Source organism: Macrotis lagotis, chromosome 6 (assembly GCF_037893015.1).
Source record: "Macrotis lagotis isolate mMagLag1 chromosome 6, bilby.v1.9.chrom.fasta, whole genome shotgun sequence".
NCBI lineage: Eukaryota > Metazoa > Chordata > Mammalia > Peramelemorphia > Peramelidae > Macrotis > Macrotis lagotis.
Window position 1 is genome coordinate 188,058,962 of NC_133663.1, and position 25,332 is coordinate 188,084,293.

The following is a 25,332-nucleotide window of genomic DNA, read 5'->3' on the forward strand; positions in this document are numbered from 1 at the left end:
GGGTGCTATGATCAGGGTTAGATAAAGGGGGCCTGAAGCCAGCACAATCTGTGGTATACTGGACCTGAACCCATTGGAGTTTTGGTGCTGACCTGATGGAAGTACAGCAGGGAAGGAGTTTCTAATAGGTCATTGCTTAAGGAGACCTAGACCAATGGCTCTGCCCAACGATGTTGAATACCATCTCTGGTCCCCCTAAAAGACCTGAAGCCAGTTTGACCTCTAATATCTTGTCAGAGATTTAGCAAAGGAGAAACTCTACTTCTGGTTGGTGACAAATCAAGAAAATAAACAAACCCAGGAGAGTCTAGGAAGTTTAAAGCAAGAGGATCTCCATAAAAACTTAAAAGTCAGCCCAATCTCCTATATCCATTTGAATTCTGTTATAACCATAGCAGGGAACAAAGCCAACTCCTAGAAGTTAGCTGCACAAACAGGAGAAGACAGAGACAAGGATGAAGCTAGTACCCATGTTGAGCCAAAAAGAATAACTATAAAAAAGGAATTGAGGTAGAAGGCAAGGCTTGGTCCCATATGACCCAGAGTCCTTAGAACCAGAGGAGAAAGTGGAAGTAGAAAGAATCTTCCGGTCACTTCTTGAAAGAAAGTCCTGAACAACAGGAGTTTCTGAGTCAAAGGAAAACTATTATAATTAATCAGGAAAAATGGGAGGGAAATAGACAAAGGAGAAAAGGGAGAAGGAAGAATTGGAGGAAGGGTAATATTAAAAAAAATATAAAATAGCTTAACAGAAGAGGATATATCTATAACCTAATGTAAGAAAAACAAAATTTAAAAAATCATGAATTAATTTGCAAAGAGAAATCCTCAAAACCAGATGAATTTAAAATTAATTATAGCAAGCATTCAAGGAAAATTTAGCTCTGATGCTATATAAATTGTTGGCAAAATAGAAAAAATAAAGGGATCATGACAAACTCCTACAAAACAAATATAGTCCTCATGTTCAAATCAGAGAAAGATAAAATAGAGAAAGAAAATTAGATTTAGCTATGAATGAGACAGATGCATATGATGAAAAATACTGAACAGTCCTATGATATGGTTTCCAGATTTCCCCTCCCCCTGTCAGGCCATTATTTTCCCATCCCACCTTTTATTTTGTCATTATTTCTTTTATAATTTAAAATTCCGAACTAAAAGCAATACTTTAGTACAATGTGATTATTGAGCTCCTCAAATCTGTATGCTATGTTTTTGTTACTGTAACCTAAGTTTGTATTTAATTTAGAGGAACTAAATTTTGGTTCACATTGAACCTGTGTATCTAGTTCATTGATTTCCTCTTTCTCTAATTTATTCATATAAGCATTTTAAGATATAATATATCACCTGACAGCCACCTTGAGTGTATCCCATAGGTTTTGGTATGTTGTTTCATTATTATCATTATCTAGGATAAAATAATTAATTCTATCTACAATTTGTTGTTTGATCCATTCATTCTTTAAAATGAGGTCATTCAGTTTCCAATTAGTTTTGAGTCTATATCTCCCTGGCCCAATATTGCATATAATTTTTATTGCATTATGATCTGAGAAAGATGTATTCACCATTTCTGTCTCTCTGCAATTGGTTATTAGGTTTTTATGTCCTAGGATGTGGTCAATTTTTATGTAAGTGCCACATACTGCAGAAAAGAAAGTAAATTCCTTTCTATTCCCATTCAATTTCCTCCATAGGTCTGTCATGTCTAGGTTTTCTAACATATCAGGAAGATCTAACAATTGATTTACCTCCTTAATTTCCTTCTTATTTATTTTGTGATTAGATCTAACTAAATCTGAGAATGGGAGGTTGAAGTCTCCCACTAGTAGAGTTTTGCTGTCTATGTCTTCCTAAAAAACATTAGAGAAAGAACAAAAGTAAAAACCCCCAGTTAAATACCAAATTAGAAATTCTAAAAATTAAAAGAGAAATTAATAAAATTGAAAGCAAGAAAACTATTGAACTAATAAATAAAACCAAGAGTTGGTTTTATGGAAAAATCAATAAAATTGATAAACCTCTGGTCAATTTGATTAAAAAAAGAAAGAAGAAAACCAAATTGCTAATATAAATGAAAAAGGTGAACTCACCACCAATGAGGAGGAAATTAAAGTAATAATTCAGAATTATTTCTCCCAACTCTATGCCAATAAATTTGATAATCTAAATGAAATGGATGAATATTTACAAAAATATAAGTTGCCCAGGTTAAATGAAGAGGAGATTAAATCCTAAATAACCCTATTTCAGAATAAGAAATTCAGCAAGCCATTATTGAACTCCCTAAGAAAAAATCTCCAGGGTCAGATGGATTCACAAGTGAATTTTATCAAACATTTAAGGAACAACTTGTTCCAATTCTATATAAACGATTTGGAAAAACAGGTGAAGATAGACCTCTGCCTAACTCTTTCTAGGACACCAATATGGTGCTGATACCTAAACTAGGAAGAGTTAAAACAGAAAAAGAAAATTATAGATCTATCTCTTTAATGAATATAGATGCAAAAATCTTAAATAAACTCTTAAAATGACTGCAACAAGTTATCTCTAGGATAATACATTATGACTAAGTAGGATTTATCCCAGGAATACAGGGTTGGTTTAATATTAGGAAAACTGTCAGTATAATTAATTATATCAATAGCAAACCTATCAGAAATCATATGATTATATCAATAGATGCTGAAAACGTTTTTTGACAAAATACAGTACCCATTCCTACTAAAAACACTAGAGACCATAGGAATAAATGGATTGTTCCTTAGAATAATAAACAGTATCTATCTGAAACCATCAACAAGCATTATATGCAATGGGGATAGGCTAGAGGCATTCCCAATAAGATCAGGGGTGAAACAAGGATGCCCACTATCACATTGAACCTGTGGCAAACCAAAACCTCTAGGTTTTTTCTTTTCTTTTAAAAATGTTTATTATTAAACCTTAAATATTTCAATGGATACAAAAATATTAAAATAAAATGGGAAATAACATTTCTAAGTAAACTAAAAATCTGAATTAATTCTATTTTGCTTAAAAAAGAAAATATTTAACAAAATAATAAAAGCTAGAGGGTGCAATGGAGAGAGTACTGGGACCAGAGTCAAAAAGACTCAGAAATTTGATGAGTTAAAATTCAGCCTCAGGCAAATGCTTAAGTTGGTGGATACTAATCTCTGTCTGCTTCAGTTTCTTTAACAATAAAATTGGAGTGATAATAATAGCATCTACTTCCCAGGGTTGTTGTGAGAAGCAGCTGAGACAATTTTTGTAAGATACTTAGGACAGTGTCTGGCACAAAGTAGGTGGTTAATAAAAGTGTATTCTCTCCCTTCTCCAATCCCTTTTCTAAGTGTACATAGTGATCCTTTGCTTCTATTCACTAATTTTATATGTTTGTAGCCAATGTGGAGACCAGAAGTATCCAACATGACCTGAGGGCTCATAATTTTTCCCTTTGCTCTACTTTTCACTCCCTTGGAAATATTTAACAAAATAAATAAAAATAGAATTGAACAAAAATGAAGGTAATATGTGATTTTTTGAGTCAATATATGGTCTACAGACATCCTTATGTAAAGTTGTATCCTTTTCTATTTGAGTTTTTTTTTTATCATCAGTGAAGTATACTTCTTTTAAAAATTATTAATTATTCCAATTACATATAAAGATAATTTTCAACATTTATTTTTGTAAAGTTTTCTCCTTTCCTACTCTTCTTCCCCACTTTAGGATAGCAAGAAATCTGACATAGCTTATACATGTACAATCATGTTATACATATTTCCATATTGGTAGACCATGATTTCAATATTGCATCCTTTGATCTACATTGTTCTTTATAATTATTTCATTTTCTTTCATATTCAAATTTGTCATTTTAATAGCACAGTTATGTGTTAGGTCACAATTTATCTGCACATTCTTCAACTGGACAAAAGGGTTGTTTCCAAGTGGATTAGCTTAATTTATTTTTGGTTATTGGAGGTGTAGTGGTTAAAGCACTGTGCTGCAGTCAGGAAGATCCATATTCCTGAGTTTAAATCTGACCTTAGATATTTCCTACCTGTAAGACCTAGGGCAAGTCACTAACCCTGTATGCCTCAGTTTCCTCACCTATTGTAATGAGATAGAGAAGGAAAAGGCAATCTCTCCAGGATCTATGTCAAGAAAACCTCAAATAGGGTGGTGAAGAGTTGAACAAATTGAATAATAAAAACAATTAGGAATAAAGCAGTTGTGGATAATTTTGTATAGAGAAATACCTTTTATTTATAATAATAATTATAGCTCACCCACATATATCACTTTAAAGTTTGCAGAATACTTTCATCAAAAAAATTCATGAGGTAAGTATTAAAAATAATCAACTGAAATGATATTTGTAAAGTGGTTAGCTCAGTGCCTGAGACAAAGTAGGTTATAAATCCTTGTTCCCTTCCCCTTCCTTTTTTCTTTATACTTCCCTTATTTTTTAATAATGAAAATGAGATGAAGAAAGATTGAGTGAGTGACTTGTCTTTGCTACTATACCCAACAAACATGCAGATTTGAATGAAGTTCTTAGCTTCTTTCATCACAGAATGTCTTTCTTTAGGACTTAAGTCTAATAATGCCATCAATAGGTCAAATGGCATGACCACGTTTGTAATTTTAATTATGTTGCCAGATTTCTCTCCAAAAAGTTTCATTTCATAACTCCACTATCAATTTAATAGAGTACTTGCTTTGTCACAGCTCCATTGTTACCCTTAAATTTTTTTAAGTGTTTAGTCAAATTGAAAGATATAATAATGTACCTTAAACTTGTTCTAACTTACATTTCTTTGATCATTAGCAACTTGTGTTCCCTCCTCTACAGTCTTTTTTGGATGCCTCTTTGTAGTGTGAAGATGACCCTGTGTCCTTATAGGCAGTATAGAGATTGCAGTAGGTTTTACCAAACTGGAAAGAATTTGGATGGGGATTCAGTGTAGGGCTTATATCTACTGTCTGAGGATCAATCTAGTGAAGTTTGGGGAGATTCATCTTCAGGTTGCTTATGGGGTGATAAATTTTTCTGTCACAACAACTCTCAAAGACTGTCTATTAAGTTATAGAAGGGTTGTGACATATTAGTAGAAGGAACAACTATAGAAGAGAAATGACAGATTCTTGAAGTATGTTTCTTTTTTCAAAAATTGTCTTCATATATTTTGACAACTGAGAATGGGTACCAGTCTTGTAAATTTATATCAGTTCCTAGTGATGATTGATATATTTACTGAAAAGATTATTTTCCCTTCAATATTTTCTTCTCTTTAGTTTGGAAACATTGCTTTTTATTATCTAAATATTTGACTTTAGCTCTAATCCTCCTCTTTTGTCTTTTATGATTTATATAAATTTCTAAGTCACATAGTAAATCCATTAGAAAGTCATATGTAAGGATTTAAAAATGGATAGAATTAAATCAGGAGGACTCATCTTCCTGAGTTCAAATCCAGCCTCAGATACTGGACAAGTTACTCAGTCCTGTTTTCCTCAGTGTTCTCATCTGTATAATGATCTGGAGAAGGAAATGGGAAACCACTTCAGTTTCTTTGGCCCAAAAACCCCAAATGGGATCATAAAGAGTTGGACAAGACTGAAATAACTGAATAATAACAGCAGCAACAATAAAGAATTAAACAAGAGGAGAGAGGCATGAGGAACAATAAACATATAGCCTGTGTTCAGGACACAAAATACATTTGGGTGGCAGAGTTCTATGCAATTCTACTCTGACCAGAACAGAGTATGTGAAATATAATAAACAATCAATGTGGAAATCTGAAGAAGAGGAGTAAAATATATGATTAAGGATTTGATGATAGGGTAAAACCAGTTTCAATAGCCTCTCCTACAGAAAGTATAAATGCTGGTACTACTTCTTTATGAGGCATTGGAATCTTGAACAGTTACAATTTTAACTGCATTCTTTGAGGAATCTCTGAGGAGACTGAGAGCTTAACTGTTGTTTTGGAGAGGTACTTTTCATGTTAAAGAGAGTCTGAGTGAGGGAGAGAGCGAAATCTGATGAAGAGAACTTCTTTCCCAAGGGATTAATTTTAATTTTACCAAGATACATTTTTAAAAAAAGTTTTATTTATTTAAGACGATGGGGCCAAGTGACTTGCCCAAGGTCACACAGTCAGGCAATTATTAAAGGAATGAGGTCAGATTTGAACTCAGGTCCCTCTGACTTCATAGTCCATTCCTCTATCCACTGCACCACACAGATACCCTCTTTAAAAGAATTCTTAAAAGAGCTGAATGGTAGGGACTATTTCCTGAATTGGGAATTTTGCTCAGCACCACCTCATTCATATCGAATTCACTGGCATTTCATGGTATCACATCCCTGATGTCACTGTCCTCTTTGAGAATGAAGTACAAACAACAACAGATGAAGAAACTAAATCAGACAGAGGTTAAGTAACTTGTCCAGGATCTCACAAGCTAGTCAGTGTCCAAGAACATATTTAAACTTAGGTGTACCTAACTCTGGAGAACCCTAAAAACTGCATTGATCAAAAACATTAAATTTTCACATAGGTATTTTAGAAGATCAGAAGACCTCACCCACCTATTAACTTCTGGAGGGAAAACTGAAGATGGTGGGGAAGAGGAAGTAAATTCTCTATCTTTGATAAAAGGGAAGTCTAAATTAAGCCAACCAAAACAGTTCTTAACATAAAACAGAGGAGTTTTGCTTAGGGTGATTCTATTATATTGGATCAATAGTAGAGATGAGATTAAGAGCATATTTCCTTTTTATGTAATGAATAAGAAAAATACTATACATTTGTTATAATTTATGTTGAACTATATACATATACATAAAAACACATATTTAACATTTATTCTATAATATATATGTTCTCTTTTGATTTGTTGTTTTCAGTTGTGTCCAATTCTTCAAACCCCATTTGGGGTTTTCTTGGCAAAGTAATTTGTCATTTTTTCTATTTCATTATGCAGAAGAGAAAACTGAGACAAACACATTTAAGTGACTTGCTTAGGGTCACACAGTAATGCCTGAGCCTAAATTTGAATTTGGGAAGATGAACTTTGCTGACTTCATTCTTGGCACTCCATCCACTATCACACCTGTAGAAAACATATTTATTCCAGGAAGCCTTAAACAGTTTCAAAAATGAAAGAGTGGTTTGAAATTTATCATGCTATTCACACATGATGTGGATCAAAGGTGAAAAGTTGGTTTATATTCTTTAGCCACTTACCTTTTGATGAGGGTCTTATATTTTTTTGTCAGTTGTCCACAATTCTAGGATACCAGATATTTAGAAATATGATACAATGTTTTTTGCAGTTGATTGTTGCTCTTTTTATTCTCATAGCACTGATTTTCTTCCTGAAAATGTTTTAAAATTTTATAATATTGAAATTTCCCCTATTTTTGTGGTCTTCTCTTTCTCTTGTTTGACTTGGAATGCTTCTTGACAATTTGAAAATATATCATTCTATTCTCCTGTGATGGAACGTTTTATATTTTGGCCATATTTCCTTTTGAAGTTTATTGCAGTATATGATAGAAGTATGATCCTAATTTTTTCCAAACTACTTTTCAGTGTTCCAACCAGTTTTTGTTGTTTATTGTAGTTTATCAAATACTGGGCTAATATGCTAAATTGCTTATGGGTTTGGTTGGTTAGTTTGTTCCACTAATATGCTTTTCTATTTTTAACCAAAACCAAGTAGTTTTAAAGATTACTTATATTTAATATAGTTTAAGATCTGGTAATACTATTGTCTTTATTTTTTTCCCTTTATTTACCCTTGAGGTTCTAAACCCTTTAAAAATTAAAAAAAAATTCCCCCCAATTACTTGTAAAAAACAATTTTTAACATTGATTAAAAAATTTGAGTTTCAAATTTTCTCCCTCCTTTCTTCTTCTCCCCTCAACAAAAAGCAATTTGATATAATATATATGTGCAGTGACACAAAACATATTTCCATGTTATTTGTGTTATAACAAAAAAAACAAGAAAAATAGTGAAGAAAAAGTATGATTTGATTGGCATTCAGTTTTGAAAATTTTTTTCTGAAGATGAATATCATTTTTTGTCCCAAGTCTTTCAAAATTGTCTTTGAATCACTGTATTGTAGAGAATAATCAAGTCATTCACAGTTGGTTATCATACAAAATTACTGTCATTACAATATTCTTCTGGTTCTGCTCATTTCACTTTGAATAAGTTCATGTAAGTCTTTCTAGTTTTTTCTGCCATTTCTTATAGCACAATAATATTCCATCACAATCATATGAAATAACTTGCTTAGCCATTCCACAAATGATGAATATCTATCTACTCAGTTTCCAATTCTTTTTTTTTTTTTTTGGTTTTGACAAGGCAGTGGGGTTAAGTGACTTGCCCAAGATCACACAACAAGGTAATTATTAAGTACTTGAAGTCGTATTTGAACTCAGGTCCTCCTGACTCCTGGGTCAGTGCTCTATCCACTCTGCCACCTAGCTGGCCCTCCATTTTTTTAATGAAGATATAAATATTATATGTATATATACTTAAAGTAATATAATAAAATATATAAATATTTTGTACATGCAGTTTCTCCTCCCTCTCTCTTTCTCTTTCTCTAAGAGTTGTATTGCTTGGTCAAAGGATATGCACAATGGTATAGCCCTTTGGGCATATTTCCAAATTGTTCTACAGAGTGGTTGAATCAGTATATAACATCACCTACAGTGCATTAATGTTTCAATTTTCCCACATTTACTCCAACGTTTGTCATTTTTCTTTTCTGTCATATTAGCCAATCTGATAAGTATGGGGAGGTAGCTCAGGATTGTTTTAATTTGCATTTCTCCAATCAAGAATGATTTAGAAATTTTTTTCATATGATTATAAATAATTTTGATTACTTCATTTGAAAACTATTAATATTCTTTGACAATTTGTCAATTGATGAATGACTTTACTTTCTATAAATCTGACTTTATTCTCCATATATTTGAAAAATGAAGTCTTAATCAGAGAAACTTGTAAATTTTTTTCCACAGTTATGCTTACTAAGCATTTCCATTCATCTTACTTTTCTCCTATTTATCCTACTCTCTTTCTCTTTTCACCCTGTTCATTCTCTTTTTTTTTAGGTTTTTGCAAGGCAAATGGGGTTAAGTGGCTTGCCCAAGGCCACACAGCTAGGTAATTATTAAGTGTCTGAGGTCAGATTTGAACCCAGGTACTCCTGACTCCAGGGCTGGTGCTTTATCCACTGCACCACCTAGCTGTTCATTCTCAATGGTGTTTTGCTTCTGACTTTTACTTCCCCTAATATGCCCTTCCTTCTATCTACCTTCCCCTTCTCTAATTCCCTTCCCCTCCTACTTTCCTGTAGGATAAGATAGATTTCTATACCCAAGTGAGTGTGTTTGTTTTTAAGATTGTTATTATTTTGTAGCATTCTATAAAGTACCACCTTAGTGCCACCTCTTGTATAGCATTAAATCTGTAAATCAATTTGGGTGTTACTGTAGTCATTTTTACAGTATTGGTCCAGTCATTTATTATCTCTCCAATAATATGTCTTCCTTTAATTCTTTTTTTTTCCTCCACAAGGCAATTGGGATTAAATGACCTGCCCAGGGTCACACAGCAAATAAGTGTGAAATTTCTGAGGCCAGATTTGAACTAAGGTCCTCCTGGCCTCAATACCATGCTCTACCCATTTCACCACTTTAACTATTCCTTTAATTCTATAAAAAGTAGTTTATAATTGAATTTATTTCAGCTAGCTCCAATTATCAAACTGTCTTCCTATATTTTAAGACTTTTAGATAGTGAGACCTCTGAAGGAAGCTGCCGTTAATCAGCAGTGCTAGCATTTAGCATTAAGTAAAACCTATTAGCTATCAGATCCAGTCTCTTAGCAGACACAATAGTTCTCACTGAAACTCTTCACCACAATATCCTAAAACATTGTCAATCTCTTTTTCCACTTACTTTGGCCTGTTCACCCCAAGGATTACAGAATCAGAGAGAATTTCTAGTGATGATCAGCCTTGTGGTCTTCTTTGAATTATTTTTGCTTTTAATAATAATAATAATAATGCAAAGATCTCATTATTAATTGTACATTTGACTAACAGGGTTTATTGTGAAGGAGCTCTATATTGGCAAAAGCATCTGGACTTGTCTGACACCACACAGCTAGTAAGTGGTCAAACCAGGACTCAAACCCAAGTCTTTTGACTCCTAAGTTCAATACTCTTTCTGCTACATTATTAAATTTAAATTGCCAAGTTGTCCCTCCAGGTTTCTGCTTATTACCAAATGAGTTGCTCAGATTCCTGAGTTCTCTGGCCCTTTGACCCCTAGTTCTATCTTCCCAGAATTCTCTCAGTAGACGTAACCTCAGCCTTCTGTCTCCCCTACAAACCTCAAACAATAATTTAAGTAGCTTTTCTTATGAGTAGCAAACCACTGCATCAAACCCCAAGTATACAAGATCCAACCCAGAAGTTACCATATGACTTCTGAGGTTGCCTTAGGAATGGTTAGAGCTTTCAGGTCAAGCAAGTTCCTTTAGTGTCTCTCCCCTAAATTTCACATTTCAGAATTTTGCCAAGTGATATCCTGAAGAATCTATTTTTTTTAAACTGCTGTTTTTGTTTCCTAAAGTGAATAAGTATCCATGTGACATGTAACCAGGCAGTCTGATTCCCGGGGAAGTATGTAATTGAGTCAGCTTCCTCAGCACTCAGCATCTGGAGATGAAGAAGCAATGTTTAGAAAACCCAGTACATTTTGCCAGAGCCCCGTGTTGTTCTCAGGAAGGTTGAATGCAGGTTTCCGAGCAGCTTACCCAATGTGGGACTGATGGAAGGAATGCTTCCTGTAAATGATAACCACAGTGATGAGGACTTCATTGGCATCTAGGATTGGTTATTTCTGTTTCCAGGGCTAATGAGGGAGACTTTAGATGCTATACTGACTATTTGTAATTACATTGAGACTTCTAGAGGGGCTACTATTTATGTACTTTAAAGAATTTTTTTTATTCATTTAAGGCAATGGGATTAAGTGACTTGCCCAAGGTCACACAGCTAAGTAATTATTAAGTATCTGAGGTCACATTTGACCTCAGGTCCTCCTGAGCCCAGGGCTGGTGATCTATCCCTTGCACCACCTAGCTACCACCTAGCTGCCCCCCTACCATTTGTGTACTTTTAAACTCAAGATGAGAGGGAACATAGCCTAGACTAGAGATTAGACTGCTGCCTTATGAGTCAGCAAGACCTAGTTTCAAGTCTTATCTCTGACATATCATGGTCATGGCAAATGACTTAATTTTTTTTTTTAGGTTTTTGCAAGGCAAATGGGGTTAAGTGGCTTGCCCAAGGCCACACAGCTAGGTAATTATTAAGTGTATGAGACCGGTGCTTTATCCACTATGCCACCTAGCCACCCCATAACTTAATTTCTTAATGTGTCTCAAGAATATAAATTGCAAAGAAGGTCCCAAACTACCCTGGCAGAGGAAATTTCCATATCTGGGAGTTCTCTCTTATCAATAAAATCACAGGCTTGGTCCCTGTTCCTATTCCAAATCCAGCCTTTCTATCCATAAGCTTTCCTCCTTACTAGAGGATCACTAGAGAAGTAGAATATGATTGGGTGGGAAGAACAGAGGAAACATTTGGTTAATTTAAAGATTTAAAGACCAGGGCTTTTGGGAACCATGAAACTTCCCCTCATCACTTGACTTCCATCAACAAGTCTAAAACTAATTTATAAACTCCATACAGGCATACTCAGTATTGTGATGTATAAAAAATCTGAGACATAATTTCTGGGTAATAATTTTGTTAATTATTGATCACAGATAATTAATAAAAAGATTGGTCATTTGACTGACTCTCATGAACCAAAGATGAATCATGGTGGCTTCTTGATGCTTATATATCCTTGGAAGAATGGATTTTTCTTACAAGTGGCAATCAACTCTGATTGGTTACTAATTAATGAGAAGGAATTTTATAATGAGAGGTGAACCTATTTCTAATGAGGGCCTGAAGATGTAACTTTGATTATGTCATTCATTTTTAAAATGATACTATTTGAAGCCAGACCATCCCCAACCTAAGGTAACCTAGACAAAGAATCTTTACCCTCTTTCCCATCTCCCAAGCCTGAATAGAACACAGTGAGCCTGAATGCACCTTAGATTAAATATTTAAATTAAATTAAGGTTCTCTAGTTGGATGGGGTCTCCCACCTAGATTTAAAAATATGTATCCTATGGATTTAGACAGTCTTATGCATCAACAATGCCTTTCAGAGACTGAACAACCTATAGGTTTCTGGTTTCTGGATGAGGAAATAGGAGGGGGAAAAAGATCCTGGTCCTAAATTAGTAACTTATTATTAATATGAGAGAAATAACAATTTTTCTTAGTATCTTATCTGAACTTTATACTTCTTCTAGCACTCATCATGGAATTCTGCACAAGGAAGTGTCAAAAATGAATGTTTATAAAATGAATGAATGAATGCTGGCTCCTTGCTGTATAACCATAATTCTTCTCTAGTCTGGGTTACCTAAATCCTTAGCTTGGCTTATAGAAGAGAACAGACACATCTCTTGGCTAGTAACTGATAACACAAAACCCTTCCTTTTATATGTTTTAAGAGATTTTACACATGAGTATTACAGGGAAATATAAAGGAAGATTACAATATCAATCAAGATGAAAGTCATAAGTTGTTACAGAGGTGCTATGGGCCAATCCTGACCCTGTCCAGACTGATAGCTCAGGTTTGATGGTGGATGAAACGACATAGACTAGAGCAAATATAAAATTGAGGTATCCTTAGCCATAGAAGGAAAAGGACATTGAGCAAGGAGACCCCACTGACTCAGGAAGACACTATCTGCTTGTCTCTGCAGAGAGATTTGTGTGCTCAGCAGGTCAGAAAGATATGTATAAAGTCTCAGGAAGACTGACTACACAAAGGCTTTTGTGCCCTTAGGGAAGCTAGGTCAATGACTCAAGCCTGAGACCCTAGGGACAAATAAATCTCAAGGATGCTTTCAATACCTTTTAAAGGAAAGACTGCCCTCATCTGTGTGGAGTGAGGCACTAGGAAAAGCTTTCCTAGTCCACACGGCAGGATTCTAAGAAATATTGTTCCACAGAGAACATTTTCAGTCAATTTCAGTCTTCTTAGCTGCATTAGAGGAAATAACAGTTTTAGCTCTTTCTTTGTTTCTCTTTTCTTTGCCTGATTCCTCATTTTGATGAGATCTTGGTTTTTTTTTATTTATTTTTTTTATTAAAGAGTTAATTAGCTGGATGTGTCCTGGATTAAATGTCAGAATCATGTAGAGGAAGAGCGTTGGATTTTTAGGAAAAGGAAATAGAATGGAATACTGGCTCTGTCATTTAGCACCTATGTGATATCTGATCTGTTTTCCAATTATAAAGTGAGGGATTTGGCCAGTTCCCTCTAAATCTGTGGTCTTTTGGTCCTATTATTTGGATTCCTAGGCTAAATTCCTTTCAGTAACTTGCTTTCTTAGTCCTCAATGCAATCCAGTTATATCTAAGCATTTATTAAATACCTATGTGGTAGCTTTTGGGGAAAGTTTGGAAAAGACATGGTCAAGAAAGTTAACATAGTATAAGGTCAGGGGCAGGGAACATTCAGTGTGCAGGTTACATAAGGCTACCAAAATCATAAGGTCTGGCACTGCCAAGGCAACTACAAATGGGTCTTGAAACTCAATATATCTATTAGCTTTTTAGGGTTGAATTGAGTAAATGTTTGACCAAATACAGGAGGCTAATTTTTAAGTTTTGACCCTTGGGAGAGAAAGGTTTCCCCATCCCAGATCACTCCATAGAATAGGTTTGAATTTTGATTCTTCTGTTTATTACTGTGTGACTATTGGTGATTCACTTCACCTCTCTCTGGCTCTCAGTTTCCTCATCTGTAAAATGAGGAAAGTGAACTCAACAACCTCCAAGATCCCTTCGTGCTCTAAATCTATTATTCTCTTGCAATCAGTTAAGTAGGGAGATATGACATTTGCCTTATAATACAAACTAATACATGAGAGCAAGGAACAAAGCACTGCATTAAGTCTAGAATCCTTAGACCTGGGGAGGTTGGGAAAGGCTTCCTGAAGGAAATAACATTTGAGTTGGGCTTTGGAAGATAGGTACAAAGTCATTAGATGGAGGATGAGAAGGGCATTCCAGTGGACTTGGTGAAGAAAGACATGGATAAGAAGGAAGTTCAGAGTTTGTATGAACTATAGCAATTATTACTTTGGTTGGAGGACAGAGGAACATGGGAAGAGTTATAAGGCAATAAAAGTAGGTTGATGCCCTGTCAATTAATCAATAAGCATTTATGCAGCATGTATGCCATGCAATGATGATAGAAAGGTAAAAACACAAAAATAAGTCCTGTCCTCAAGGAGCTAATACTCTATTGGGGGAAATAATATGTAAATAAATATAATGCAAATGGCAATCTGGTTTACATGTATAAATAGATATACACTGTGTATGCATGTACACACACACACATACACACACATACACATACACATGGTAGAAGGGAAAGGAAGCTTAGCCAAAGAAGGATAGATTAAGATTCAAGAGATAAAGGATAAATGCTGAAACAAATTCCTGGAGGTTTGTTACCAGAGTATGAACAACTTCCTTTGAGATAGCAGGGAAGAAGGAGAGAGTAAGCATGACAAGGAAAAATTCTTAATAATGAAGAAGCAAAGTTTGAAAAACTCTCACTTCATAGCCTCTCCTCCACTTAAGCAAGAGACTAAGTTGTTTATTCTAAGTAGGCAATAAAAGTATGTTTGTGGATCTGGGGATAAATGAAAAAGTTTAGAGCATTTAATGTGGGAAATGAGATAGGAAATCAGTAATTTGTTGTTGTTAGTGGAACAGGATTGACAAGCAATAGTCAAGGCTTGGAGCAGCTAGGTGGAGATGTAGAACACAGTGGCTAGGCTTGGAGTCAGGGAGAACCATCTTTCTGAGTTCAAATTGGGCCTTAGACACTGGGCAAGTCACTTTAACTTGTTTGCCTCTATTTCTTCATCTTTAAAGTAAACGACAAACTAGTCCAATATCTTTGTCAAGTTGGGCTTTGGAAGATAGGTAGGAATTCATTAGATGGAGGATGAGAATAGCATTTCAGTGATTAAAAAGTCCATGTCTATTTAACCAGTAATTCCATTCTGAAACATTTATTATAAAAAGATCAATGATAAAAAGTCTCCAAGTTATTTATAGAAATACTTTTTGTAATGGTTAAGAACTGGAAGCAAAATAGAGATCAATTGATTGAGGAATGGTAGGATTAGCTGTGGTATATCAACATATGGAATAATATTATGTTATAATAAACAATTTATATGATGAACACAGAGAAGTACAGGAATACATATTAAATGATACAAAGTCAAATAAGTAAACAATATATACAATGACAGAAATAAAAATAGAAAGAACTCTAGAACAATTGAAACAAGAGCAAATAACTCATTTTGACCATTATAGATAGCTAAACTAACTGTAAAGGACATATGAAGGAAGACTATTTGCATCCAGAAAAGTTGGAAAATTATAGTTAAATTTGACCCTAAAGAAGAGATATAAGAAGGTACCACTCATTCCCTTCTTAGTAGGGGTGGGGAACTCTGGGTGCCAGCCTTATTCCATATGTTGGGTAGTTTTACTAAACTGTTTTTGTTTTAAAAGATGACTTTCTGGGAGACAGAGAAGGCACTGAAAACTATAGGAAATGTAAAAATAGAAGATGTCAATAAGAACTTAATAAAAAAAAAACCCTGAAGCCTTCAAGGTGCTTAATGAGGAAACTGGAAGAGTAATCTAAAATTCAGTGCATGATCACAATCAGGATAGGGACAAGGTCGTATGTAGCACATTGTATGGATTTGATGTGGCATGCCCAGTCATCTTGCTTTGTTCAACAAGTAATCCAATTTCTGTTGTTCTTTGTTTTCTACAAAAGTATTGCTAAGTCTCTTTGTAAATATAGAAATTTTCTTTCTTTCTTTAAACTCTTTTGCTTACAGATATTTTAGTCATTCTCCCCCATGTAATTCCTTTCCTCAATGCTTGGACCAATTATGCCCACCAATATTGTATCAGCATATCAACAATGACTTTAGCCTTTCCAAACTTAACTATTTTCATCTTTTGTTATATTTGCCAAATTGCTAGGTGTGTGAAGTGAATGTAGTTTAAAATAAACCTCAAAATGCCAGAGGAAAGGATGCATACACAAAGCAGTGGGAATGGCTAGCTATTATGGAATATCATAAAACCCAAGCTCTAAAATCTTCTAGTATATTTATCAGAGACTAACTGTAATAATACTTTCAAATTTTAGCTCTCCCTTACACCAGGGTTCCCAAGACCAAAGCTACAAATCTCAGAATATCTAAGTTTCAGCTTATATAACTTTACAGTTGTTGTGAGTATTCCCATAATTCTAGCAGCACATTTCAAATACATTGCAAATCTAGTATTCATAGTTCTGTCTCATTTTACCCACAACTATTCCATGAGTGCTCTGAGAAACAGAAAACTGTGTCAAATATGATACAGAATGTCTATGGAGGCTGAAAAAACATACATGACCCATCATTTGGCTGGTACTGTTTATGGAAATGCATAGATATATGTCTCTTTTACATCTGTCCCAAGAATCACATGAACTTGGGGTCTTAACTTTGGTAATAATGCACCTTGGAATATTATACTCAACAGCAGGTTTTCCCAAAGAGTTCAAAAGGAAGCCTTTTAAGATTCCTTAAATTAGTTAAATTAGAAACTTTTAGATTGGAAATTAAAATTGGCATCAAAATTATATTCAAATGCTTTTTCTAAAGGAGTTGGTTACTACTCCATGAAAGGGGTCTCATTATAAATAATACTTTGAATTACTATTTTTAACTTATAAGGCAAAATAAACTGCTGGTTAACAACTTTTCAATTTGTGTTTGTGATAAATCTCTTCTAGTTGCTCTTTATTTTGATTAGATATATGTATTCTAGTTTTGCCTACCCCTCTGAATGGTTTTAAAATTTCTTCAAAAACAAAATCTAATTATCCTTTTAAAATATCTATAGTTTCTTACTTTTGTAATTTATTTTTAAAGTTCAATGGCAATTTCATTACCATTACCCAAATTATTCACAAGATGCTTTTGTGTTTCTCCCCAAATCCATAATCAAAGGCAGATGCATCCAAAGGAAGTATAAAATGCAATGTAAACTATTCTTGAATACATGAGAACCTTTAATTTTACTTTATCAATAATAATTCATCCAATTATGAAAGAAACATTTAATTTCATCAATCATAAAATATCATATTTGGGTCATATCAGCATATCAGTATCTATCCTAATATAGCTGATTTATCTATCCACCCAGGGAATAAGAAAATGGATGAATATCTATTCTCTTGAGTATGATTCACAGTTGGACAGACAACTCATAGAACTTTTTCAGTATGTATGTCTTGGACATATGCTGCAAATAGACAATGACTTGAGTCTAAAGTTTAGCAGCAGGAGGAAGGAAGGGTAGATTGCTCTGGAAAACTGCAAAGTTCTTTTAGTTACTTACCTCAGTGTGTTCCTGAAACAAAGGCCCATGTTTCAATATTACAATTCTTCCAGGTATGTTGTATAGTACCTACTTGTGTGCTGTACTTATATTGTGACTTGTGTCATAAGTTACATGGAATATTAATTGCAGCCTCCTAAGAATTAAAGTTGAGAATCATCCAAAGATGATTCACATGAGGGGCTATCAGACAGTACAAAAAAGGAGTTTCAAAGTAGGAGCAACACAAAAGATATCAACAAAAGACTTTATAATTGAAGAAATAAAGGGTCACAAGGTAAGAATTTCATTGGTATCCTCAAGATTTCAGGAGAACTTAAAGAAGTCCCTGAGTAGATCGTGTGGATCTCTTTATTGTACTTACCTTATGAGTTGATAGAAAGAGTGATAAGAGTTGGTAGACAGGAATGAAATAGAATACGTTTTGTTGAAGGGAGTATTTTTAATTGCAAGATCACAGATCCATTAGAGTTGAGTGTAATTTGGAATCCATCAAACTGCCCCACAGAAGATCATTCTTGTGAAAGAATTTTAATTAATAGAATAAAAAATCCAACAATACCACTTTCATGTAAAAAATGGGTTAAAAAGTTTCAGGATTTTAGCTATCCTTTGAGTCACACTGTGAAAAGAAATACTCCTTACAAAACTTATGGATTGATGAGCTTATTAAAACAATTAAAAAATTTACATAACCTCCCTCAAGAAAGCCTATGCTGAAATAGCTTCCTATATTCCCATTTGATGATGATCAGTCTTATGATGAAACTGAATCTTAGAGAAATTAAGTTATTTGCCCAAGGTTATGATAGTAGTGTTAGCCATTTACTTACCTTCATACGGCTAACAATGGCTAACATTTACTACTACTACTAATCTTGGGCTAGTCATTTGACTTTCCTAGGACCTAGTTTACTTATCTGTGAAGTGTTTGGACTATTTGGCCATTTCTGAGGTCCCTTTCAGCTTTAGAGCTATGACCTTAGGTCAATCAACACTCTCTAATATGAATTCCTATAAATGTCTAATAATGAATTAAAAGAACCCTTGATTCTATCTCCTAAATTATCCTGTACTTTGAATGTGGTTAGAAAAAAGAGATAATTTTCTAAACCAAATTAATATTGATGAGCACAAGTTTATATAGCTTGGGCCATATAAAAGCATTGTCAAATTTAACAATGTAAAATAAAACCTTTAAAATACTTACATATCCATAGGACAATGGTGGATTTCCAGATAACTAGGTTTTCTAGAAAGTTTATTTTGTTTACCTCAGTGCCCCTGAATTCTGCCTCACAACCACATATAAGCATATAAGTTGGGAAAGATATTATAATTTTCTTCTCCAACTTCTCCATTTTCTTCTCTTTCAGTTGCTTGCCTTCTGCCCTCCTCTCTCTATATCTCTCTTCTGCACATGGAAGATAGGTTAATTTCTTACCATGAGTCTAAGGCTTCTTCCTCTCCTGTGAAAGAAGTCAGACAAACCCATAGTCCTTATTTTCTTTCAATTCAATCTTCCAGTTCATGATGGGCAATTTTCTTCTATTACTCAAGCACTGAGAAACTTGTTTTGTCAAATCCCTTCTGGTACAATATACTTTAACTACAAAAAGAGATGTTTAATTTTGAATTTCCAAGTGTAATAAGTGATTCACCTAAGGATGTTTATCAACAGACACACCAAATCAAGTGGAAATCAACAGCTACAAGATTCTTTCCAGTTGCATTCTCCTTGAAGTAGCAGTCCCATTCAGCATAGCTGGTTAAACTCCAATTCCTATCTTGGTTGTTGATAATCAAATGTACAGGACACTAATCAAAATATCACCTATTGACTCAGCATTCAGCCAACCCACCCTTCTCTGGAACTAAGGGATTTTTGCATTTTATTTTTATTTTTCATATGAGGACCGAATAGAAAAATACTCTCAGGAATGTCTTGATTGCTATCATTTCTTTAGAAAGCCTCATGCAAGATACCTCATATGACTTTTGTGATCCAAGTCTTATGTAAATAGTTGTATACGATTCTTCATTGAGAAGATGGATTAATGATTCATGCTTCACACCTGTGTAAGGGGAAGAGTTGGCAAGAACTCGAGAGAAGAGATCCTGGTCCTTAGACTTGCAACTGAGAAGAAGACAGTCCTACTGGGGTCTTTGAGGGACCAGAAATTGAGAAATCAGTTTCTACGAGGAGAATCTTATGTACATGACTTTAAGAGAAAGAGCTCAGACTAGAAGAAGCTTACAATTATTGCTGTTTTGGGGAAGGGGTTGTAGGAACTGAAAGATACTAACAGAAATTTAAGACAAGAGTTTCATGGTTTAATTGTGTCTGACTCTTTGTGATCCTAATTGGGTTTTTCTTGACAAAGATTTATCTTTTCCTTCTCTAGCTCATTAAAAAAAACCAGAAACTGAGGCAGAGTTAGGCTATTTTCCTAGGGTCACATAGCCAGAGCCTGAGGTCAGCTTTGAATCTGGGGAGATGAGTCTTCCTTACCGCAGCTCTGATACTTTATCCTCTGCACTATCTGGCTGCCCCTGAAAGAGACTTTAGACGTCATCAAATGCAATCCCTTTATTTTACAAATAAGAAAAGAGAGATACAGAGGTTAAATGATTTGACCTGTATCACATAATTTGTGTGTGTGTTTGTGTTTGTGGTCTGTAAAATTTGAACCTGGATCTTTCCAGCAATGGAAATGAAAATGAAAAACACTAAGCTTGACTGGCTGTTGCACTGATTGCTACTTAAAACACTATTTGGAAATACACCAATAGATGTTCATTGATTTCTAATCTAACGATTACCATGCTTTAGGTTTGTTGAGCACCTCTGGTCCAAAGAGAATCAAGTAAGCCAAAAAGTTCTAGGCTGGAATCCTTAGGTTCTCTGAGGTAGCTCTGAAGAAGAAGGCCAGAGACTGAAAGAGAGGTGAATTGAGGGACCCACCTCTCATCCTTCCCTCATTGTGATATTTCTAACTTGTCTATTTGGAGTCTGAAATAATCAGTTAATTATAAAAATCCTGTTCTCAAGAGATTCAGTTTCCTCACCTGTAAAATGAAAGGGCTGGTGTAGATGATGATGTAATTAGCTAATGCATAAAAGAGTAATAGGTAAAACACAATACAGAATGTAGTCAAGGTCTTGAAAAACAAGACAGTTATGAAATTGTGAGGCCTTTACATGAAAATAGTTCTCATGGATAAGATCAAATCAGCAACCTTGATTTTGCTGCCCATTGATAAAATAGTTTTAGTCCCAGAATGATTAGCCTTTGAAGTTATAGTGATGTTAAGTTTCTTTAGATTCTACTGTCCCTTTGAAGGAGTTGCCACAACAGAAACAGATGAGTCTGGAGCAGTGTGGACATCAGAATTTGAGCAAAGGGCTTTGTAAAGAGCTGCTGAGGCTCTCTGCTGGTTTTGATTTGTCCAGACTACAGGGCCAGCCATATGGTTCAGTGAATTGCTTGCATGTTCCTTGGCATAAGGGAAAATCAACTAAAGTGTGTATATTCCATCCAGTTAGCAATTTTGAGGCTGAGGGTAACTGCAAGTGTTATTTGGTTAGTTAGGCTAAGTCCCTCAAGAAAAGGGGATCCTATCTCTGATGATGGAAGGATCAGGGGAGAACCAGGTGTGTCTCATACTTTGAATACCCTTCCCCTCCCTTCCAACCCTTGCTTACCTAACTTGTGACCTCACAAGGAACTATACTTTTCTTAATCCCCAACCTGGAGATGAATTTTGACAGGAGAGAATGGGACTGGCAGGGTGGAGGAAACCAAGTGGCAGAATTTAAGTGGCCATGTCATTTTCCAATTGCTGCTGCCTCCCTGGGAATCACTCAACTCCAAACTGGGGCAGGAGATAGGCTGTCTTATGACTGGTTAAAAAGCCAAGTCAAGTTGGGCAGGTCTCTAGTGTATTAAGTGCTGGAGGAAGACTGACCCCTCCCCTCAATCTTGGTAAATGGTGGCTTTTCTGAGAGTCTCTGGGAAGTGAAAAATCTCCTCTTCCCCTCCCTTCCTCTAACTGCATTGTCCTATTATTTTTTGCAGAAGACCCAATCTCTTGGCTGCCTCCAAAGGCTCCTTCATTTACATTTAGATAGTTCAAAGCCTGTGGTTTCAAATCAGACGCTTGGAGGATATGACTGTCAGCCTAGTGCCACTGTGTCGGTTTCCTTCCTGGGCAACAATCTTAGATCTTGATAGAGGCAGAGAGTCCAGCATAGGGAGAATGAGAACTTTGTTGTATTCTGTCCTTGTCAGAGCTTAGCCACGGTATAGTGTTCAATTCTGGGAGCCATGTTTTTGAGAGGACATTGAGAAATTGGAATGAACTCAGGAGAGCGAGTGGGGTGATTAAAAACTGGTGGAGGGACTGGAGATGCTTAATATGAAGGAGAGAAGACTTGAGGGGAATATACCTTCCAGCTAGCTGTTTGGAGGTATTTGAAGGGCTGTCAGGAAGAGGAGAGATAAGATATATTTTGTCTAGTTTCAGATTTTTTTTTTTTGTGTGTGTGTGTGTATGTGTGTGTGTGTGTGACACTGGGCAAGTTACTTATGCCTCAGTTTCCTTAACTGTAACAAACTGAGGATAAGAATAGTTCTTGCCTCGTAGGGTTGTTGTGAGGATCAAATGAGATAACGTAAAGCATTTTACAAATTTCAGAGTGCTATATAAATGTGAGTTATTAGTGTAACCATTATCTTAGCATAGGAAGGAGATTTGTCTCTATTAGAGCTGAGGTGGGGAGTCCACTACCTCTCAAGAGAAACTCTCTTCATATTGGGGCAGCTCTATTAGCTGGGAGTCTTCTTAAGCTGAGATAATCTTTACAGTGAAAATGATGATGATGACTGTGACAACTCACATTTATATAACATTTGTTGTTGTTGCTATTGAATTATTTCAGTTCTATCTGACTTTTCATGACCCCATTTTGGGGTTTTCTTGACAAAGATACTGAAGTGATTTGCCATTTTCTTCTCCAGTTCATATTACAAATGAGGAAACTGAGGCAAATTGACTTAAGTGACTTGCCCAGGGTCACATAGCTAGGAAGTTTCTGAGGCCAAATTTGAACTCAGAAAAATGAATTTTCCTGATTCTAAGTCCAGTGCTCTATTCATTGCACCTTCGAGCTACCCCATACAGCACATTAAAGTTTTTAAAGTATGTAGCATAAATCATCTTATCTGATTCTTTTTAACAATCCTCAGAGGTAGGTGCTACCCTTACTCTGTGTTAAAGATAAGGAACCTGAGGCTTAGTGAAATTAAGTGCCTAGAATTCAAATTTGTGTCTTCCTAACTCTAACTTCAGCATGTTATCTATTGTTTTACCTAACTGCCTAAAAGCAATCATTAATGAAAAAAATACATAAACATACATGCATGAACATATACATACATACACATATATTTGCACACATTCATACACATGCATATATATGTATACACATAAATACATACAAGTCATTCAAATGAATCCTGGACATTTAGCCCAAGTGAAAAAAATCTTCATCCCTAAAGCCATCATACTTAGCAGAGGGATTGGTGTTGGATCTCAGCCAAGAATCAGTCAATCATTCTTCACTGTGTGCCTGAAAGAATTACACAGTGAGATGCTATACAAGAGTTAAGTAAGAAGCAGCAGATTTCCCCTTCTACTTCTTCCTCCCCTGCCCAGGGAGGGCCAGCCTTGGAATGGAAAAATGTTAACAATTGCATTGCCTTCTGGTTCTGAGAGTTTCTACCAATTTAAGCCAAGTACATGGGGAAGAATGTTTGTGTGTAAGGAGGAGTGTGTGGGTGACAGGGAAACAGTACATGAGAGCAATACAAGGGAGGAGAGAGATGGAGTGAGAGAAAGAACATGTAAAAGGGAGCATTTGGAAGGAAAAGAGTCTGACTAACTTGGAACATAAATGGTGTGAATGAAATTGAGACAAGCTGCCCAAGTTGTCTTTCTCTCCCTCATCTCCCCTAAGGAAATCTTGCTGTCTACTTCACACGATACAATAAAGTTGAAAGACAGAAGAAGAAGAGTTCTAGAAGCTAATCAATCACAGTGTCTCAGAAAGTGGAAAATTGGGTAGAAAAATATCATCCAGGTTTGGATTGTCTCTAGAGGAATAGCTGGGAGAGTATGGGCCTGTGCATTCCTGTGCTTTGCTTACATAGGCAGGCTGCAACTTCTAAGCCCTAGTTAGGGAAATCTGTGCATTTAACCCTAGGTCCCAATCCATTAGGGAATTAAAGAAATAGAAGCATTTCCCTCCAAGAAAGAAGGCATTTAAACTTCAGTTCCTCACACACAGCTGTGAAAAACACTAAGCTTGACTGGCTGTTACACTGATTGCTACTTAAAACACTATTTGGAAACACACCAATAGACGTTCATTGATTTCTAATCTAACGATTACCATGCTTTAGGTTTGTTGAGCACCTCTGGTCCAAAGAGAATCAAGTAAGCCAAAAAATTCTAGCCTGGAATCCTTAGGTTCTCTGAGGTGGCTCTGAAGAAGAAGGCCAGAGACTAAAGGAGAGGTGAATTGAGGGACCCACCTCTCATCCTTCCCTCATTGTGGTATTTCTAACTTGTCTATTTGGAGTCTGAAGCTCCATATTGAATAGTTCAGAGCTCAGTAGTGGCTTCATGTTTGCTTACTAAGTTATGAATCATAACAAAATTCTAGGAACAGCTAGTCCAACACATGGGAATTCCCAGGGAGTTACATAAGATAGAAATCTGGCCCGAGGAGAATTGGAACAGAGTTACAATTTTCAATGAATCTCAAAACCAGTAGAAGCATATGTATAGAGGAGACAGAGGCCCGAAGTCCTCTGACAAGGACATGGAAAAATGAATTCTTTTAAAGGTGGCTCTAAAACCACATTTCAGGAAAAGTGAGATCTCTGGCTATTTAGGCAACTGCAGGGGTGAGGCTGGGGAGGAAGGACCCAGGACGTTTATGAACTCCAGGGGAGGTCTTATATAAATGGATTCTGAGGCAGCTTGTTCTAGGCCAGCTTCTGTGGATGTGACCCTACATTATCCACTGGGTAGAATAATCATGACTCACATTTCTATAGCAATTTCAGGTTTACAAAACATTTTACTTCCAGCTTTGGCAAGTCATTCCCTCTGTGTTCTTACCCATAGCCTGAGGATAATAATACTACACAGAACTGTTGTAATAAAATATTTGTAAACAATAAAAATAGCCAACATTTATATAGTGCCTACTGTATCTTCAGCACTTCACAATTACTATCTTGAGACTCTATATCAATCCTGCGAGATAAGTGCTATTATAATCTCCATTTTACAGTTGAAGAAACTGAGGCAGAGAGATTTCGACTTGTTTAGGGTCATACAACTAGTACATGTTTGAGTCAGAATTTGAATTCAATTCTGCTTGAGTCCAGGACTCTACTACCACTACAAATCTTTCAGTCTCCTCTAAACTTTCTCAAGTCTGGTTTGTTGAACTCTCTTCCCTACTTCAGAAGTCCTCTAAAAATATATGGCATGGGAGAATAATGGAGGAGAGGAATAAAAAGGAAAAAATAAATAATAGTAACACATT